Raw genomic sequence first — 19,803 nt, forward strand, 5'->3', positions numbered from 1 at the left:
CCTTCCTTTTTATGAGTTGGTCCAACCAAATTACCCAGGCTGGCTTCAAACTTTCAGTCCTCCTTCCTCAGCTTCCTGTGTAGCTGGGTTAACAGTTGTGCATGACCAGACCCAGCTCAGATGACTGCCTTCCTGTGTGGCCCTCACATGATCTGTCCTTCATGGGGTTTGGGGAAGGACTGAGCTTACCAATGTCTCTTCTTATGGACTCCAGTCCTATAGATCAGAGCCCCACCCTCATGACCCCACATAACCTTAATTATTTCCTTTTTCCAATTACAGCCACAGTGAAGGTTAGTTAGGGTTTTAACATGAATTTTGATAGTATACCATTTGGTCCATAAAAGTATTTTTTAGTTACAGTAATTTCAAATTCACCTATTCTACTGCAATTACCCCAGTACAGGTTACCATAGCCTTGACTTGAGCTATTGCAATAGCTTGCTAACTAGGCTCTTTGAATTAGTTCTATGTCCTTCACAGCCTTCTATAAACATAACCACCATCTTGCCTTTTTGTGATTGATATTTTCTTCTTTTTTTTCCATATGGATTTATTTGTTTAAGTACTAGGGTTTTAATTCATGGGCACTTTACCACTGAGTTATATTTCCAGTTCTTTTTTAACTTTTTATTTTGAGACAGGGACTTAATTAGCTGCTGAGATTGGCCTCAAACTTGCACCTCTTGCCTCACCCTCTCAAGTCAATAGACATGCTCCACCACACCCAACTTCTATATGGTTTTATCTCCTAAACTATAGTATCCCTTCAGTTTTCTCTTTGCAAAATGGTATGGAATTGTATGGAATATATATTATTTGTTTTATTTCACACAAGGGCATGGATACTTATTTGTGTTGCTGTGGTTGTAGTTTATTTTTATGGTGGTGGTGTATAAATATGAATTTATTCATCCATCTACTATTGATGAACATTGGATTGTTTCTGCCTTTGAGCTGTTACAAATAATGCTGATATGAACATTCTTGTACCTGTCCCTTGAAAAATATATGCATGTTTTTCCTTTGGGTCTATAAATAAGAGTAGAATGTCTGGATCATAAGATGGTCCTTGTGCATGTACAGTTTATTAGATAATACTTAACCAATAGTTCAAAGTGGTTTTACTAACTTATTTATCTTTTCTATATATAACAATTTGAGAGTTCTGTGCTTTATATCCTTACCAATGCTTAGTATCTTTACTTTAATCATCCAGTTTGTTTACAGCTTTCACACCCTCCCTCTCTCCTCAGACTCTCCCCACCAACTCCAAAGTATCTTTTCTTTTTTGCAATCTTATAGATTGGGGGTAGAGTGGGATCTCAGCCTTGGAGAGGAGAGTTATCTTCCTGGGGTGACACTGAACTTGGACTTCGATCTCCCTGGCCCTTGGGAGGCCATCAGAACCAAATCTCACATCTGTCCTGTTTGGTATATACACATAGTACAGTCATGATTTTAGTGCTCTGTTACCACTTTGGATGCATGCCTTCATTTAGATTTTAGTCCACTGACTCTGGAGAAACTTGCCAGTCTTTCTTTCGTTTTTAAAAACATGTATTTAAGCCAGGCATGGTGGTGCATGCCTATAATCCTAGTGACTTCAGAGGCTGACAAGTTTGAGGCCAATTTCAGCAATTTAGCAAGACCCTGTCTCAAAAAATAAAAAGGGCTGGGGATGTAATGCTCAGTGGTAGAAGTAGAGCACCCATGGGTTCAGTCCCTAGTGACCACAGCAATAATAGCATTAGCAGTAGCAACAACAACAAAAAAAGAATATGTACTTCAAAATTTTTATATAGCATTTTCAGCTTGAGCCATGGTTTAAATAACTCATTATGGTCTTATTTCTGAAAACATATTTTTGGTTTTAATTTAATTTTTTTAGTTCATTTTCTTAGATTGTTTTTTGTCAGTCTCAATCTTTTTCTTTCATACTGTTGGTTTTCCTCAAGTGTTTAGAGATTTTTTACATTATTAGGAAGTAAGAATGGGACTGATTAGCATGAGTGGGGGCCAAGGAGAAAAATATAAATATTTCTTAATTTTTATGTACTTGGTGACTGTGCTTATAAGGTAATCCTCTTTTGCAGATTTGTTCATTCAAATACTTATTGAATAACTCCCAAGTGCAAGGGACAGTAATTAGGTGTTTGGGATATAATAGTAAACCAGGCAGGTAAAGCTTACATTGCAACCCAGACTTTCCTTAACCAAGTCACTAATTATCATTTTGATAAATATTATAAAGGAAAAGTTTGTGGAGCTGTGCAAGTATGCAACAAAAGCACCTGACCTAGTCTAGGACTCCTTAGGTTGAAATTTATTGAAGAATAATAAGTGAGAATTAGCTAAGAAAATAGGAAGGTGCTGGGCAAGAACCCTAGAAGATATATATAATATATGATGTATGTGTGTGTATGTATTTATTTTTTTCCCAAGAGGAGTTTTTCTTAGGCTTCACCTCTTTATTTCAGGATGAAATGCCCTGCCACATGTCTTTAGCCTTTATTTCATTGGCCCAGAACCTTGATAACAAGGACATTTGATAGATTAAGGTTTTAGATTTTCTTTTATAGCAGTTTCTGGACTGATGAGTCACAGTATCTGCTATAGATGATTAGATTTCAAAAGAGGTGAGAATTGTAAAATTTGTTAGGTTACAAGGAAAATGGAAAGGAAGAAATCCTCATGTAGAGAATGCAGGATACTAAATCAACCCCCAAACTCATATTCCATCTCCTCAAGAGGAAAATGGGAGCCAAGCATGGTGGCATACTCCTAGAGTCCTAGTTTCTTGAGCGGCTGGGGCAGAATAATTGCTGGAGCCCAGGAGTTTGAGGCCAGCATGGGAAATATAGTGAAACCCTATCTCAAAGGGGAAAAAAGATAAGAGAAAGAGAGAACTCACATTTTTTTCTATATATAGAATAGAGAAAGAAAATAATATTTGAGATTTAAATAGTTTTTAAAAAATATTTTTAGTTGTAGATGAACACAATATCTTTATTTTTATGTGGTGCTGAGAATTAAACCTAATGTCTCATATGGGCCAGGCAGTTGCTTAACCACTCGGCTACAGCCCTAGCCCTGGGTTTTTTTTTTTTTAAATCACATCTACAGTATTTAAATTTGGTCCTGGTCTGGTAGTTTAAGTAAGTGGTAAAAGTGTTTGCCTGATAGACACCTCAACCAGGTGGTTGAGGTCATTCATAGTCATAACTCAGATTTCTGGTGTGTATCCTTGACATGTGATAAGCATGGTACTTTACCTCTAATCTTCCTCTCAAAACCCATCACCCCAGTCAGACCAGTGGAACTATGGGGAAAATAATTCCCAACTGAGGAATATTCTATAAATATCCGACTAATACTCCTGAACATTATCAAGGCCACCAAAAACAAGGGAAATCTAAGATTAAACCAACAACTAAAAGAAGCCTAAGCAGACATGCTGACAAATGTGACATAGTACCTTAGATGGGACCCTGGCACAGAAAAGGGAACTGAGGAAATGTGAGTAAAGTGTGGACTTTAGTTTAATGTATACTTTTGGTTAATTCACATACTAATGTCAGATGTGAATCAGAGAAACTGGTTGTGAGATATATAGAAAATTTGAACTATTTTTGCAAATTTTCTATAAATTAAAATTATTCTAAAACTAGTTTATTAAAAAATATACATATAGGACTGGGGTTATGACTCAGTGGTACAGCGCTTTCCTAGTATGTGTGAGGCACTGGGTTTGATCTTCAGCATCACATAAAAATAAATAAAGGTGTTGTGTCTACTTACAACTAAAAAATTATTTTTAAAAAAGATACATGTAAAAAGAAGTGAAATAGGTAGAACAGAATAAATTGACAGTGAAAAACTAGATGAATGTAATAGATTTTTATAGGGAATAAAATGGGACAAACAGTAGGGATATATGTTTTCTAAATTCTGATTATTTCATAAATAGTTTAATTTGGAGACAGATGAATCCCTTTAAGATATAAAGATAAATTTTTCATGCTGTCTTCTTAGAAATATTGTTTTGCAAAATGTTGTTATTAAAGTGTGTAACAGGAATAGAGTTGTAGCTCGGTGGTGGAGCGCTTGCCTAGCACATGTGAGGCACTGGGTACAATTCTCAGCACCACATAAAAATAAATAAAGATATTGTGTCCATCTGTAACTAAATATAAATAAATAAAATGTATACCAATAGCTGAGTGTGGTGGCTTACACTGGTAATCCCAGACACTCCAGAGGCTGAGGCAGGAAGATAACAAATTCAAAGCCAGCCTCAGCAACTTAGCAAGACCACAACTCAAAATAAAAAAAATAAAAAGAACTGGGATGTGGCTCAGTAGTAAAGTGCCCTTGCCTGAGTTTCATTCCCAGTAACAAAAAAGAAACAAAGAAGGGCTGAGATTGTGGCTCAGTGGGAGAGCACTTGCCTAGCATGTGTGAGGCATTGGGTTGGATTCTCAGCACCACATATAAATGAATTAATAAAATAAAGGTCCGTTGACAATTTGAAAAATATATACAAAAGGGCTGGGGATGTGGCTCAAGCGGTAGGGCGCTCGCCTGGCATGCGTGCGGCCCAGGTTAGATCCTCAGCACCACATACAAACAAAGATGTTGTGTCGGCCGAGAGCTAAAAAAAAATAAATATTAAAGTTCTTTCTCTCTCTCTCCCTCTCTCACTCTCTCTTTAAAAAAAAAAATATATATATATATATATATATATATATATATATATACAAAAAAAAAACCCCAAAGAAATAAACCAATGTACAATAATATAAGACTAAAGAACATTCTTCATGGGCTGGGGCTGTAGCTTAGTGGTAAAGCGTTTGTCTCACATGTGTGAGGCACTGGGATGAATCCTCAACACCATATGAAAATAAATAAAGATATTGTGTCCATATATAACTAAAAAATTTAAAAAATTAGCACATATTATTTTATGCAACCTAAGTAGTATTAATTAAAATTTTTACAACACAGTCAAAGCTGTAATTACTATATTCTTTACTTAAAAAAGAGTTTAAAGCAGAAATGTCTGTTGCCTAGGAAAAGAAAAACCGTGAACTATAACTAATCTAAAACTTAGGAAAAGAAGTCAAAAAAACCAATGGAAAGGAGAAAATAAAAATTAAGAGGAAAAATTGATTACTGGAAATTGAATAAAATTGAAATTGTCCTGAAATATTTCAACCAAATTCACATCATCATTGCTTTAAGAAAAAAAAAAAAAAGCCAGAAACAATGATGCATTACCTGTAATCCTAGTAGCTCAGGAGGATTACAAATTCAAGTCCAACCTCAACAATTTAGTGAGGCCCTAATCCACTTAGTGAGACATTGTTTCAAAAAAAAAAAAAAAAAAAAATGGGGAGGGCTGGGATGTAGCTCCATGGTAAATTTCTCTTGGGTTAAATCCCCAAGATCCTAACCCCCCCAAAATGAAAAAAAGCAAATGAGCAATATTATAAATGAAAAGTCAAGATTAACTCAAAGGAGTCTTAAAAATATTAAAGAAAGTTAGAAAAAATGAGTAGAGCTCTAGAAATATTTTCTTTGAAAAATTTCATTCCAGTGTTTAGTCATTTGATACATATTAATCGAGCTTTTGTTTGGTGTCATGCCCTATTCTAAGTGCCATGGACACAATATTAAACTAAACATTTTTGATTTTATTATGCATGTACATTCTAGAAGAAAGAAGCAAAATAAATAATTTAGATAGTGTATCCTGCATTCATTTGCTAGTGCTACCATAATAAAGGGCCACAGATCCTTGATTTAAACAACAGAAATTTGTTGGGGACTAGCAATTTAACATCAATGGGTAAAAACTGTTGATTCCTTCATAATCATCTCTGCTTGGCTTATAAATGGCTATTTTCTCCCTGTTTTCACATAATCTTTTCTCTTTGTGTGTCTGTATATTAATCTCTTCTTACAAGGACACCAGTTATGTTGAATTAGGGTCCATCCTGATCACCTCTTTTAAGACCATCTCTATTTCAAATAGAGTGACATTATGAGATACTGGGGAGTAAGAACTTCAACATATGAATTGTGGGGCATTGGCATAATTTAGTGTATAATAGATATTTAATTATCCTGTGGTAACAAATTAACCCCCATGGCTCAGTGGTTTAACACAACAAAGTTCATTTTTTAATCCATGCAAAATCCACTGACCCAGCCAATTTCCCAGGGCAGCTGCCCAATAAAGTGACTCAGCAATTCAGGCTGTTTCTATTGTATAGTTTCTCCATTGCTCTCATGGTCTTCTAGATTGTTGTTGCAGGGGAAGTGGGAGCTGGAAGGTTGTGTTTGGCTCTAAAATGCTTTTGTTTGGAGGTATAGATGTCCCTTTCAATCATATCTCATTGGCAAGAACTGGACTGGCAAATGGAGATTTAGGGAACTAGATTTCTCTGCCACTGATGGAATTAAGGGCTAAGAACAAAAGCCAAGTAGGGAAAGGTGGTGTATTATATCCTTTTTCCCTATTGGAATTGTGAAACCAATAATGAGACCAAGCATCAATTAAGTAGTGAAGGGCACTTTTATTCTTAGCAATAGAAGTGGGAGATGAATTCCCAATCAACTTTCCCCACTTGGGGTCAGAAGATTATAGATTTAGGGTAAAAGAAACAAGGGGGAGAAATATTCATGTATTTGATTATATTATAAATAAGTTATAGGTTGTCTGGAGGTCACATGGTAGTGGACTTAGATCCAACCAGTTTCAGCTAGCCCATCTGAAGAGGAACTTCTGGCCTTCAGATATTCTGTCCTTAAAGATAAGCAAGATTAGACTGGGGTAGGAATCTGGTCATCCAGTAGTACTGGACCTGAGCAGGGTAACAAAGCCACAGGGAAGTGAAATGTAGGACAATATTCTACTTTGTTTTTTCAGTACTGAGGATTGAACGAGGATTACATTCTACCACTGAGCTACATTCCCAGCCTGTTTTATTTTTTATTTTGAGGCAGGGCCTCACTATGTTGCTGAGGTTAGCTTCAGATTTACCTGCCTCAGCACCCAATTACTGAACATGGCAATGTTCTACTCTTGAGGAAACAAAGTAACAGTGAGGAAGCCAGGCAGCAGAGGAAAGCCATTGAGAGGGAGCAATAGCAGTAAGGCTAGATCATGGAGGACTCTCCAAACAAGAATTTTGGATTTTATTCTGAACTGGGAAACTACTGGGGTTAACATGTTCAGACATAAGTTTTGAAAAATAACTTTTGTGATTGTCTAGGGTAAAAAAGATATGTAGAAAAAAAAAAGAACCTCTTAAGAGGCAAGGATAGAAGTTAGGAGAAGATACAGCAATAATAAGTGTGGGAAATCAAGGGGCTGGGGCTGGAATGTAGCACTCTCCTGGATTAATTGCATAATTGCAAGGACAGTTGCATAATTGCAACAAAAGAAGAGACCCATAGGCTAGTCATGTGGTACTGTTTTCTCTCAAACCACCAACACCTCTCTCCATTAACTCTTATTAAACTATATTATTAACTCTTATTAAACTATAAACAATCAGAAGAGAAATAACATGTGCCCAACAACAAATCTACTGACCGTCAGAAGACAAAATTACAACAAATGTAGTTTAAAAATTGTAATTGGCCTTTAAATTAATTTTTTTCTGGTGGAAGGGGTACTGCTACATTTCCCAGGCTGGTCTCACACTCCTGGGCTCAAGAGATCCTCCAGCTTTCTGAGTAACTGGGACTACAGGTGTACCACCATGCTGAGCTATTGGCTTTTACTTTTGATTCTAGAATTGGGCAACACCTTATTCTATAAGGTAGAATCAGTGTTCTAATAAATTGATCAGAGAAGTTTGGCTTTATAGACTGAAAAGGACTGGAGAAAAGCAGAAATAGGACTAAAAGTAGTTTGGTTGCTTCAAAGCCATTACATTGTAAAGAGTTTAAAGCAAAAGGGACTTAGCATGAGCATGGGGGCTAAAAATGGCCTGTTTGGGGTTCTTGGTCTGATTTTTTGGAAGATGAGATAAACTTAATTTTTTATTCTAATTTTATTATATATGACAGCAGAATGAAATTCAACTCATATTACACATATAGAGCACAATTTTTCATGTCTCTGGTTGTACACAAAGTAGAGTCACACCATTCATGTCTTCATATATGTACTTAGGGTTTTGAGATAGAAAGTTAGGAATATATAGAGAAAACTGAGTCTCCAAAGGAGAAAACATCCCTGTTGTAATGTGGCAATTTATAGACAACTTGTGAGCTCAACAAAAGAGCCTGAGTGTAGAGACAGAAAAAAAGACTAAAAGGTATGAAGAACTGAATAAACTACTTTGTAAATATCCAGTTCTCTGTAAGTTTTCTGGAATTTAGCAAAGCAGAAACATAGAGATGGTTAACCTTGTGAGGCTAGGGCCATACATTAGATTGGGTCATCAGTCCCAGACACACTGAAGGAAGCTGAAACCTTCATGCCAGACCAGACTATCTAATGGAGAAGTATAATCTTGTTCAATATTTCCCAAGGAATGTCCAGTTCTTTAGATCATATGTATTCCATCTAATTATGTTCATTAATAAAAACTTGGACCTTAAGCTCCCAGAGGCACATTTTGCTCTGCATTCTATTCTGAGAATGTCTATCTTCACTTTTTGCTTCCTAATAAAGTTCTTTTGTCTTTGCTAAAATCGGATGTGTTCTTTAAGTATTTTCTGTGCTGAGTCAAGAATCTGGAAGGTGCAAGAAGTAATCTCCTTTGCCTCTAAATAGACCTCCTAGGATTCCCTTATGGTGACAGTCTTAGCTTGGTGACATGGAATTACAGCACGAGTACCCCATTTTGATTTGGTTTCTTGGGCCTGGTGCAGGAGCTCAGCCTAAACCAATAGCCTGTACATTTTATTTAACAACACTATTCCTCTTGTTTACTTTAGTGAAGGGTGGCTCCTCCAGCCTACTCAAAGATTTCCTTCCTACAGTTGCCACCATCTTCTGCATCAACATTTCTTTGTTACTAGGCCACTTATAATAATATATAAGAACCAGAAAAGCTTAATGTTTTCTTGTCCACTATAGTCCAATTTCCATGCTTCTCTTTACAAAATGCTGTCACCATCTAGTATCTCTACAATCAGACCTTTAATCCCATCACTCTATCTTAATTGCTCTACTTTCAAGATCTCAATGATTTCTATATTGCCAAATCCAAAGGTCATTTATCTTACCCAACTTCTCAGTAGCAAATGACACGTTTAGGTAGTTACTTCCCGAATGAAATATTCTTCATTTAGCCTTCCAGACTCCAGTTTTCCTGTTACCTCCCAATTTTCCTAAGTTTCCTTTGCTTGTGGTCTTATCTCAATAGTGCTACATGACTAGCCTTTGGATCTCTTGTTGCAGTTATGCAATTAATGTTCTAGGTTAGTGACTATAAATGATTTTTAAACTGTAGGCCACAACTGTTACTAGTTTAAAAAGAACCAATTGAATTAGGGTAAAAAAGTTTAAAGAAATAAGTAGAAGAGAAAGGGAATACTGCATTCCATACAGGAAGGGTAAATATGCTTCTGGAAACTTTTGGTTATAAACATCTATTTGATCAATATGTAAAATGTATTTCATATCCTGGTTTGAGGTCAAAGGTATTGAAGTTACTGCTCTGTGTGATTTCCTTCAGTCCTATAGCTTTACATACCATTGGCACAATTTATACATTCTTCCTCCAAATTCCAATCTACTAGCCAGCTACCAACTTTGTTAATCTTCATTTGAATGTCCAAGTAACATGTCAAATTTAAATCAAATTATGGCTCCTGTTCCCCTATCCCTAATTAAACATAACCCCTAAATTAAACATAATCATTCATTTCCACAATTTGATTCTTTTGGTTGTATAGGCCAAAAACCTCAAACTTCACTTTGGTCTTTCATATCCACATCTAATCTGTAAATCCATCTAATCTGTAAATACCTTTGAAAAGCATACTAAATACTAAGTGAAACAAGATTGTTGTCAGCGTGGGAAGTAAAAAACAAAGAAATAATAAACAGGATAAAAGTCATATATTCATGGATATTAATAAAAAATAAAAGGCAGTTAGACTTTGTTATGATTTAGATGTGTCCTCCAAAGGTCCATGTGTTACAGATTTGATACCAGGGTGTTTCTACTGGGATGTAGTGGAAACTTCAAGAGATGGAGCCTTGTGGGAAGTCTTTAGGTTTTTATAGGCATGTCCTTAAAGGGGATTGTATGACCTCAGCCCCTTCCTCTTCCTTCACCACTCTGCTTTTATGATGTAAGTAGGAGATTTTGCTCTGCCATATGTTCTCACTATGATGTATTACCTTGTCGGGAAACCAAAGCTCTCCCTTCACCTCATGTCCTGATCTTGTACAGGATCCTCCAGAACCATGAGCCAAAATAAGACTTTTATAAGTTCTCAGGTATAAGTTCTCTTGTTATAGTGATTGAAAGCTGACTATAGACTTGGAATCAGGAAAATTGAATTCAACATTGTCTGTACCACATCATAGCTTTGTAATATCATAGCAGGTTAGTATTCATCTCTTCATTTGTTTGCAAGTTCTCCATTATTTCTTACATTCATCATATCAGTTGGATCACTAATATATATATTCACTGTTTTAGATAAAATGCCATTTGAGTTGTATACTTCCCAGTGTATCATGTCATCCATAACTATGCATTTTGTGGTTAACAATGAAACCATAACTAAAACTCTAGAACACAGTTTATATGTTTAACCATTTGGGTATAACTGATTCTCAGGGTATCACTGGCCACTTGGCTGAAGCCTGACTTTTTTTTTTAGAATATCACCCCCATATCCCACAAATATTATAAGGAAATTTCTTTATGTGGTATTAGTTTTGGAAGGACAATGTGTTAGGAGTCCCCAAGAGCACAAATAGAAAGGATTTGGAAACTTTGTACCTACTAATCTTTTCCTGAAAGGCTAGTATTCCTTTTTTTATGGACTGGGGATTGAATCCAGGGATTCCTAACCACTGAGCAACATCCCCAGCCATTTTTAAATTTTTATTTTGAGACAGGGTCTCATTAAGTTGCTTGGGGCCTCACTATATTGCTGAGGCTAAATTTTGAACTTGTGAGTCTCCTGCCTCAGCCTCCTGAGTCACTGGGATTACAGACATTTGCCACTACACCTGGCTAAGGCCAGTACTCCTCTTGTACTGAATACCTTGTTACCTAAGAGTAACTTTGTTACTGGAAGGCAGATTTATATTCAAAGCACAAAGGATTCTTCTCATTTTTATTTTGTTTTCTTGTTGGCAGTCTCTTCCTCAACTGTAGGCCAGGTGACAAGAATCTGGACCCAGGACTTGGACACATTCAAACTGTTAGACTCCTTTCCCTCAGAACTTTGAATTTTTATACTACTACTTTCTTGCCAAAGACTGTATAGGTTACTATTTACTGAATGCTGTGTGTGTAGGGAATTTTATTTATTTGTTTGTTAATTAATTCTGGTATTGAAGATTGAATCCAGAGGTACTCTCCACTGAGCTATATCCCCAGAACTTTATTTATTTATTTAGTTTAGCTAAATTGGGTCTTGCTAAATTGCTGAGAGTCTAAGTTGCTGAGGCTGGCCTCAAACTTTCAACTTCCTGCCCCAACCTCCAGAGTCACTGAGATTATGGCATGAGCCACTGGGTCTGGCTTCTTGGGCACTTTAGTGTTGTGCAGGCATTGTCTTATTTCACCTCAGAACCACTCTACCCAGCAGATGTTTTTCTTTTGGATAAATGAAAAGAGGCTCAGAAAGTTGAAGTGAAATGCCTAGGTAGTAATGGTTAAGATAGGAATCACTCTAGCCTTGTCTGCATAAGTAATACTTCTCAGTCCTTCTGTAAGACTCATAGATGCCCCCTGGAACTATGAAGGTTCTGCCACTTTTTACAGAAGGATGGCAGGATTCTACATCTAAAAATCAGTCAATCAAACTTTTTGTTCACCAGACATAGTTTAGGCATAAAGTATACCAGTGGAAGAAACTAATCCTGCCTTCTTGGAACTCTTGGTGCCAGAAGAGTCCATAAGTTGTGACAGCTGGCCTTGATAACCTATTTTCCATAGTAAAAAGATGTGTATGAAAAAAATTCAACATTTCATTTCCTACTTTTGGTTATGGTGCATTCCAGTTGTGTTATAGAAATGATGGTTTGACTTTGTTATACTAATCTGGAGGATATTTTAAACCCACTGTTTTGACCCTAAGATTTTGCTTTATACATAGCCAAGTATGCAAAGTGATCAGAATTGTGGGGAGGAACTTGATAAGCCATTCAATAAATCACCCAAGACAAAACAAAACAAAACAAAACAAAAACAAACAAACAAACAAACAAAAAAAAACAAAAACAATTCTGGGATATTTGTGGAGATTTGCTTACAAATCACGAATTTACTAAGAAATTATGCAAAATGTTTCGTGCAATTTAAAACAAGGAGTAAAATTGGTAGTAGTCGAAACTTCTACGAAGTTTGATCTATGAAAACTGGAGTTTGTAGAAATAATCACTAAAGATACAGAGATGTATAATCAGGGAAGTAAATTTCTATTTACACAAAGACTAATCCCCAAGAAACTGAAAATATAACAAGTTGGAGATCCATACACACCCCACTTTTCTCGGGCTGAAAGGGGTGAGCTGTGGGCATCAGCCTTCCACTGTAGATGAAGGAGTGAAAGCAGGCAAAAATCTGTTCGTTGAGGCAAACAAAACCATTGTCATTATTTCCTGGATCCCCCTTTCATTTGCTAGCTCTGGTAAGAAAGTTTCTATTTCTTTCCACCACGCACATCATGTTGACTGAACGAATTCTCTTCTTCCAAAATGCTAATAACAGATTCAGTCAGGCCCAGGGTCTCTAAAGGACGGAGCCAGGGCTGGGGTGGTTTTTCCTCTTTCTGGCCCGGTGGTTACTCCTGGTGGAGGGTCAGCGGCGCCTTCGCTCCCCGGCCCACAGCGCCGCAGTTGCCGGGGCAACGCCTCTCCCCTCCCACCCCGTCCATCGCCTCGGGCGGGCACGTGACGCACGCATCACGTGACGGGTCAGCCAGCGTCCTCCCACTGAGGAGTGTAAACAGGCGCCTGCGGCCGGGTCTTCCGCGAACTGCAGGCTGGCGGTGGGGGCGGCGCCTCAATCTCAGCGCCCACCTGAGGTGACTCCTGCGGCTTCCAGACCCGGATCTCCCACGCGGTTCACAGTCACAGCCGCCCGCCACCAAGGAGGCGGCCCGCGTCCCAGGCCCGGGCAGGGGGTGTGGCCGTCTGACGCCGGTCTGCGACAGGTGGCGGGCAGAGTTGGCCCCTCACGCGCGCTTCTCTGCCCCGGGGTCGGGGGCCAGGCGCGCATCCCTTGGAGAGGCAGCGCGACCCTGGGCAGTTAGCCCTTCCGGCTCGGGACTCGGGTCTGCGCTTGAGGCCGGCCCGAGCTTGGGTTGCCAGGACGTGTGGCGTTGAGGGCCTGGCGTTGTCCTGCCCCTGACGGGCTGTGAGACCGTGGGTAAGTCAGCGCTCTTCTTCGGCCAGTTTCCACATTTTTGGGATGGTTAGACTTGACTAGTGCTCTGTTAGGACCTTCCATGTCTGACGTGATTTCAAGAGAGAGCCGCTTATGGTGAAGCGGCCACAGGGAAAGCATTAGGTAAGTGTTTTTTTTTTTTTTTTTTAAGTTGCTTTTCATTTCCCTTTAAATTTGGATCTTCGCCCTTGTAGATGAAATTTTAAATAGAAAACTTATTAGGGAGAGTCTTAAAGGCTTATGTTGTTATTTTCATATTTCTTTAATGCAATGGAACCTTCTTTTTCAAAGAACCCTATTTGGAGGGGCCCCAAAATTGAAACCGGACTTTTTATACTTCGTTGTGGAAATGTTTTGTGTGTCAATTTGATGCAATCAGAAGGTGAATTTTTTTTTTTTTTTTTTTTTTTTTTTTGGTATCAGGGATTGAACCCAGGGGCATTTAACCAATGAGCCACATCCCCGGCCCTTTTTATTTTTTTATTTTGAGACAGTGCCTCTCTAAATTGCTTTGGGCACAGGCTGGCATCAAACTTTCTATCCTCCTGCCTTAGCCTCCTGAGCCACTGGGATTACAGGCATGGGTCACCAGCCTGGTGGAAGGTGGAATTTTTGAATGTGTGGTTGTTTTCTCTTGCTTTCATTTGTATGTGATGCAGTTAGACAATTGCTGAATCTCTTATATTACAGGAAAGGGGCCTCAGCATTTCCAGTAAATACCTTACTTTTCCCATCTTTTCTTGAAATCCAGTCCTAGTGGGTTTTTTGATTCTAACAGTGAGATCTCATGCCTCATTGCTGACTTAATTGTTCAGGCACAGAATGGAGTGGAGAGATTAGGACATATCTTGTGAAAAGCATGCACACTGAAAAAGTATATGAACTAAAATCAGAAGAGTTGTAGAATAATGTGAACATGCCCTTTTACTAATTTCTTTTGAGGCGGGGTCTCACCATATTGTCCAAGTTATCCTTGAACTCCTGGGTTCTAGGTCCTCCTGCCTCAGCCCGGTGGGACCACCAACAACCACCTTTTATTTAAATCTTGAAACCCCTAAGCACAACAACTTGGATTTTGAGAAAACTCAGTTTAGGAGAAAATAATATGCTATTTCACGAATAGAATATTATAAGTTATAGTTAGGCAAAATTCATTATCAGGATTTTTTAAAATTAAGAGCAGTGCATAGTTTCCTAACTTTTTAAATTTTTTGATGTAGGTGGACACAGTACTTTTATTTATTTTTATGTGGTGCTGAGGCTCAAACCAAGTGCTTCACAAATGCTAGGCTTGTGCTATACCACTGCTACAACCCCAGCCCCCTAATTTGTTTTTATGTTTATATTTTTGGTTGTAAATTGTTTAAAATATCTGAAAGCAAATAAAAATTAGGCTAAAGTTTCTGAAAACAATATAAATTTGAGTCTTGAAATGACTTTTTAAAAAAAAACCCTTAAACTTTCCAACTCTACCTGTTCTTCAGTTACATGATTAACTTCAGCACATTTTCTAAAGCAGTACACTGTTCTGTGATAAATAATCTTTGAGGAAGTTCTTATGCCTTCTGATTCTACTCACTGTGAATAAGTAAAACAATCAGTATAACATTTTATATTTTATCTGTTATCAATCTTGTTTTTGCTATACTCAGTTTCATTTAGGAGCTTGGTGATGTGAAAACACTCTTGTGCTTGTCTTCTGGTACACTTAGGCCACTGAGCAAGGGTCATATCTAGTCGGATGTCTAGCTTCTAGGTTGTAGGCTAATACATTTCTTCAATTTTTCTGCAAGTGTTGGTTATCTGTGTTTTTGTTTTTCTGAGATGGGGTCCTGCTATCTTGTCCAGGCTTGCCCTGAACCTCTTAGACTCAGAGAACCTTCTGGGGCTGGAGTGTAGCTTAGTGGTAGAGCACTTGCCTAGTGCTATAGGTTCAATCCCCAGTACTGCCCTCCGACGCCCAAAAAAAGTTCCCGCTTCAGCCTCCAGAATAACTGGGACTACGGGTTACAGGTGTGCACTACTGTACCTTGCCTAACAAATTGCCCCAAATTCAGAGGCTTCAGACAACACAAATTCATAGTCTCATACTTCTAGAGGTCATAAGTGTGGTAGACTTGTCTGGATTATCTGCTGTGGGTTTTATAAGACTGAGATCTAGTTGGTAGGACTGTATTCTTTTCTAGAAACTCTGGAGATGAATCTGCTCCCAAGCTTATTTATAGTTCAGTTCTCTGTGGTTGTAGGACTGAGGTCTGTTTCCTCACTGGATGTTAACTGGTGGTTATTCTCAGCTTCTAGAGGCCACTCATATTCCTTGCCCTGTGGCCTCTTTCATTAGTTTATCTTCAGAGCCAGCAGTTGGTTGTTTGCTTCTCATGCTTTGAAATGTCTTAACCCTCTTTTTTCTTTTCTATTTTTGTGTGCTGGAGTTAAAACCCAGGGTCTCACACATGCTAAACATGCACTCTGCCACTGAGCTACTAGATTGCCCATCCTACCTCATCTCTTTCTCCTCCTCTAGCTGAAGATAATTGTCTGCTGTTAACAGAGCTTATTGATATTATTGGTATTATTCTGAGGGCAACTTGGTATTATTCTGTGATTAGCTTGTGCCCACCTGGATGATATAGTTTATTATTTGTATTTTATCTGTATGGTCGCTTCACAATTGTACCTAGGTTAACGTTTGATTGAATAACCGGGCTAGGAATCTTCGGGGAATAGCTTTAGATTTCTATCCGTTGCACTATTTAAATTTTTCATAGTGATTTTGCTAATATGAATTTTTATCAATAGTATGTTAGTTCTTGTTCCATGTCATTGCTAGCATTTAATGTTGTCAGATATTTAAGTTTTTATTAACTGGTGGAGGCTGTGAAGTACTATCTGATGGTGTTTTTTTTTTTTTTTTTTGGTGTTGGAGATTGAACCTAGGGCCTTAAGCATGCTAAGCTTGTGCTCTGCTACTGGACTATACCCCCATCCTCTCATGTTGTGTGTTTGGTTTTGGTTCTGTGAATTGAACCCATGGTGTTTTATCACTGGGCTCCATCCCCAGCCCTTTTATTTTTTATTTTGATTTCGGGTCTCCCTAAGTTGCTAAGGGTTTCACTAAGTTTCTGAGGTTGGCCTCATGTTTGCAATCCTCCTACCTCCTCCTCTTCCTGCCCAGTAACTGGGATGACAGGTATGCACCAGTGTTCCTGATTTACATGGCATCTTGTTATCCAACTATTATTCTGAGGGCAAGAGTTAGGAAGCCTGAGTTTCTTCTCCAACTTTCCTGAGTAACAGCGTAACCTCCATCAGAGTCTTTTCTCTGCCTTAGTTACTCATTTATAAAAGTGAGATGGGGTGTGAACTGTTGGTTACTAAGATTACTTTTTATTCTTCTGTTTTTTGCCTTCCATTGAGTCTTATTGTATAATAACCTTAAAGAGCTAACTATAACACAGTTGATGAGGAGAAAACATTTTAAAACCTGGAGAATGAAAAGGCTTGGATTGGGGAGTGATGGCAGGGTAATTTGAGAAAAACTTTAAGGGCTGATACATCTAGAATAATAAGACTTGTTTCACATGATTTAAACTAAAACCTGTGGTTTAAAGACATGCACTTTTTTTTATGTACCAGGGATTGAACCCAGGGGCCTTAACCCCTGAGCAACATCCCCAGCCCCTTTTTAATATTTTATTTATAGACAGGGTCTCACTGAGTTGCTTAGGACCTCATTAATTGCTGAGGCTGGCTTTGAACTCGTGATCTTCCTGCTTCAGCCTCCTGAGCTGCTGGGAAGGCATGCACTCTCCCTTTTGTTCAGTACTTTTTTTTTTTTTTTTTTAGTGGCCGATAGATCTTTATTTGATTTGATGTATTTATATGTGGTGCTGATGATTGAACCCAATGTTTCACATGTTTTTATTAACTGGTGGCTGTGAAGTAGTATCTGATGGTGTTTTTTTTTTTTTGGTGCTGGAGATTGAACCTAGGGCCTTAAGCATGCTAAGCTTGTGCTCTGCTACTGGACTATACCCCCATCCTCTCATGTTGTGTGTTTGGTTTTGGTTCTGTGAATTGAACCCATGGTGTTTTATCACTGGGCTCCATCCCCAGCCCTTTTTATTTTTTATTTTGATTCCGGGTCTCCCTAAGTTGCTGAGGGTTTCACTAAATTTCTGAGGCTGGCTTTATGTTTGCAATCTTCCTGCCTCCTCCTCCTGCCCAGTAGCTGGGATGACAGGTGTGCACCAGTGTTCCTGATTTATATGGCATCTTGTTATCCAACTTGGTATTATTCTGAGGGCAAGAGTTAGGCAAGCACTGTGCCACTGAGCCACAACCTCAGCCCCAGATGTGCACTCTTGATTCAGCATAATGGATGAATTTTTAATGGTTATTCCTGTCCAGTGTTAAAATGGACCTGAGGTGGTGGGTATTCTCTTATACTGAAATGACAAAGGTCAAGGTCAAACAGGTAAATGAGACTTTAGAGACAGGTTAAAGTTGTTGAAGTCACATCTAGGGATGGCACTGGATGACTTCTCCAACCTTCTGGCCTCCCATGGGCAGAAATCATGCATGACAAAGTTGTTAAAATAATGGAGAAAAACTTATTTTTAAAAATTCTTTTTTTTGTAGTTGTAGACGGACAGAATGTCTTTATTTTATTTGTTTTTAAATTTTATTATTATTTTTTAATTTGGTGCTGAGGATCGAACCCACTGCCCCACACATGCTAGGCAAGTGCTCTACCACTGAACTGCAGCCCCGAGCCCGAGAAAAACTTATTTTGGTGTGACCTGGTGGTTCTCTTTTAAAGTAAATTATAGTAGTGATGACTCTTACATTAAATTCTCTTTTTATCTGAAATTTATATATTTATTTTGGCTTCAGCCAAAATAAATTTTGAAATAATTTTGAAAATGTTGCTTAAATCTTGTGTAATATTTGACGATTCATCTAGGAAAGCAGCACAATTATTCTTTTTGAGTGATCTTTGAGAGCTTACCACTTTTCTCTTAAGTTGCGTGGTACACTCTGAGTTTGAATTCTTAGGTCCTATTGAGATACACAGCTAAATTTGTCATCTACTCTGTGGGTGCTCTGCCAGCTTCTCTGAAGGTGTTTACCCGTCTGGGCAATTTTGATAGTATTATCTTCTTACAGTTGCTGCTGTGAAGCAGTCTTTGCAGAAATACATGATATGTAGGGGACCAAAGCCTTTGGGAAACAGGCATTCTTAATAGTTTTCTTAAATTATAATGCTTTCTCTCCTGATGCCTGAGGTAGAATTTTGGTCACCAAAGGAACACTTTTCTGATTGAGAAGGTTGTGTATATTTGTTTATATTTCTTAAACTAACTCAGGTTTCCTTTACCCACTGAGGGTCTTGTTCCTAATGAATTGGGATTAGAATCCATTGCACTGGTGGATACATCAATTTATGGTAAAGTTTCTCAACCTTAACAGTATTATTAAGGTTGTAACCTTGTAACTGTTAAGGTTTCTCAACCTTAACAGTATTGTTAAGGTTGTAACATTTGAGGTTGAATAATTATTTGTTGTGGGGAGCTGTCCTGTGCTTTGTGGGATGTTTGGTATCAAACCAGGCCTCTTTCTACCAGATTCTAGTAGCACTTCCAACACTGGGCAACAAAAAGTATCTTTCAAAACACTGCCAAAAACTCTGTGGTGAAAAATTGCTGCTATTTAGGGCCACTGACTTATGGATGCCTCTCAGATGGCCTTCTGCCACATTTAGGTAATCCTACTCCTGTCTGGTTTCTCCGTGTTCCCAGCCTTGCTTACAATCTTCTCTCCCCTGCCAGTGCTCTGTTCAGCTAATTAGGTGGAAGGTGGCCAAGTGGAAGGCAGCATCAGTGGGGAATAGGACAAAACTAGAGTGAGGTGTGGCCCGGTGTAGTGGTTGAGTTCTGCAAGGCACAGATGGGTGTGTTTGTGGGTGGGAGCTAATGATTAAACTGTTAAAGTAAATGTCTTTTGGCATAGAAGTAAGCGGACAACATTTGTGGTCCTACGAATCAGGTATGTGGTGTCTTTATTTTGCCTCCCTACTTTAGGCATCAGGTTAGGAAAGAGATCTGAAGATGTTTTCTCTTTAAGGTTTTTATTTGGAACAAGGAATGAAAAGTGAAACTGCATATTAATTTAGGTTTCAGTTTGTGGTTACTTTAGT

At 38.3% G+C, this 19,803-nt stretch overlaps 1 protein-coding gene across 3 annotated transcripts in view; it reads left to right on the forward strand.

The window, feature by feature from the left end:
• Positions 1 to 13,141: 13,141 nt before the first annotated feature.
• Positions 13,142 to 19,803, forward strand: part of Marchf8 (membrane associated ring-CH-type finger 8) — a 134,374-nt gene continuing 127,712 nt past the window's right edge. For 2 of the 3 annotated variants that reach the window (XM_076834321.1, XM_076834325.1), the window contains exon 1: positions 13,142 to 13,586. The gene's annotated coding sequence lies outside the window, so the exon portion shown is untranslated. Of the gene's footprint in view, positions 13,587 to 13,674; positions 13,728 to 19,803 lie in introns of those variants that run through there. The other variant, XM_076834323.1, reaches the window with a different exon arrangement.

This window comes from Callospermophilus lateralis, chromosome 15 (genome assembly GCF_048772815.1).
Source record: "Callospermophilus lateralis isolate mCalLat2 chromosome 15, mCalLat2.hap1, whole genome shotgun sequence".
NCBI lineage: Eukaryota > Metazoa > Chordata > Mammalia > Rodentia > Sciuridae > Callospermophilus > Callospermophilus lateralis.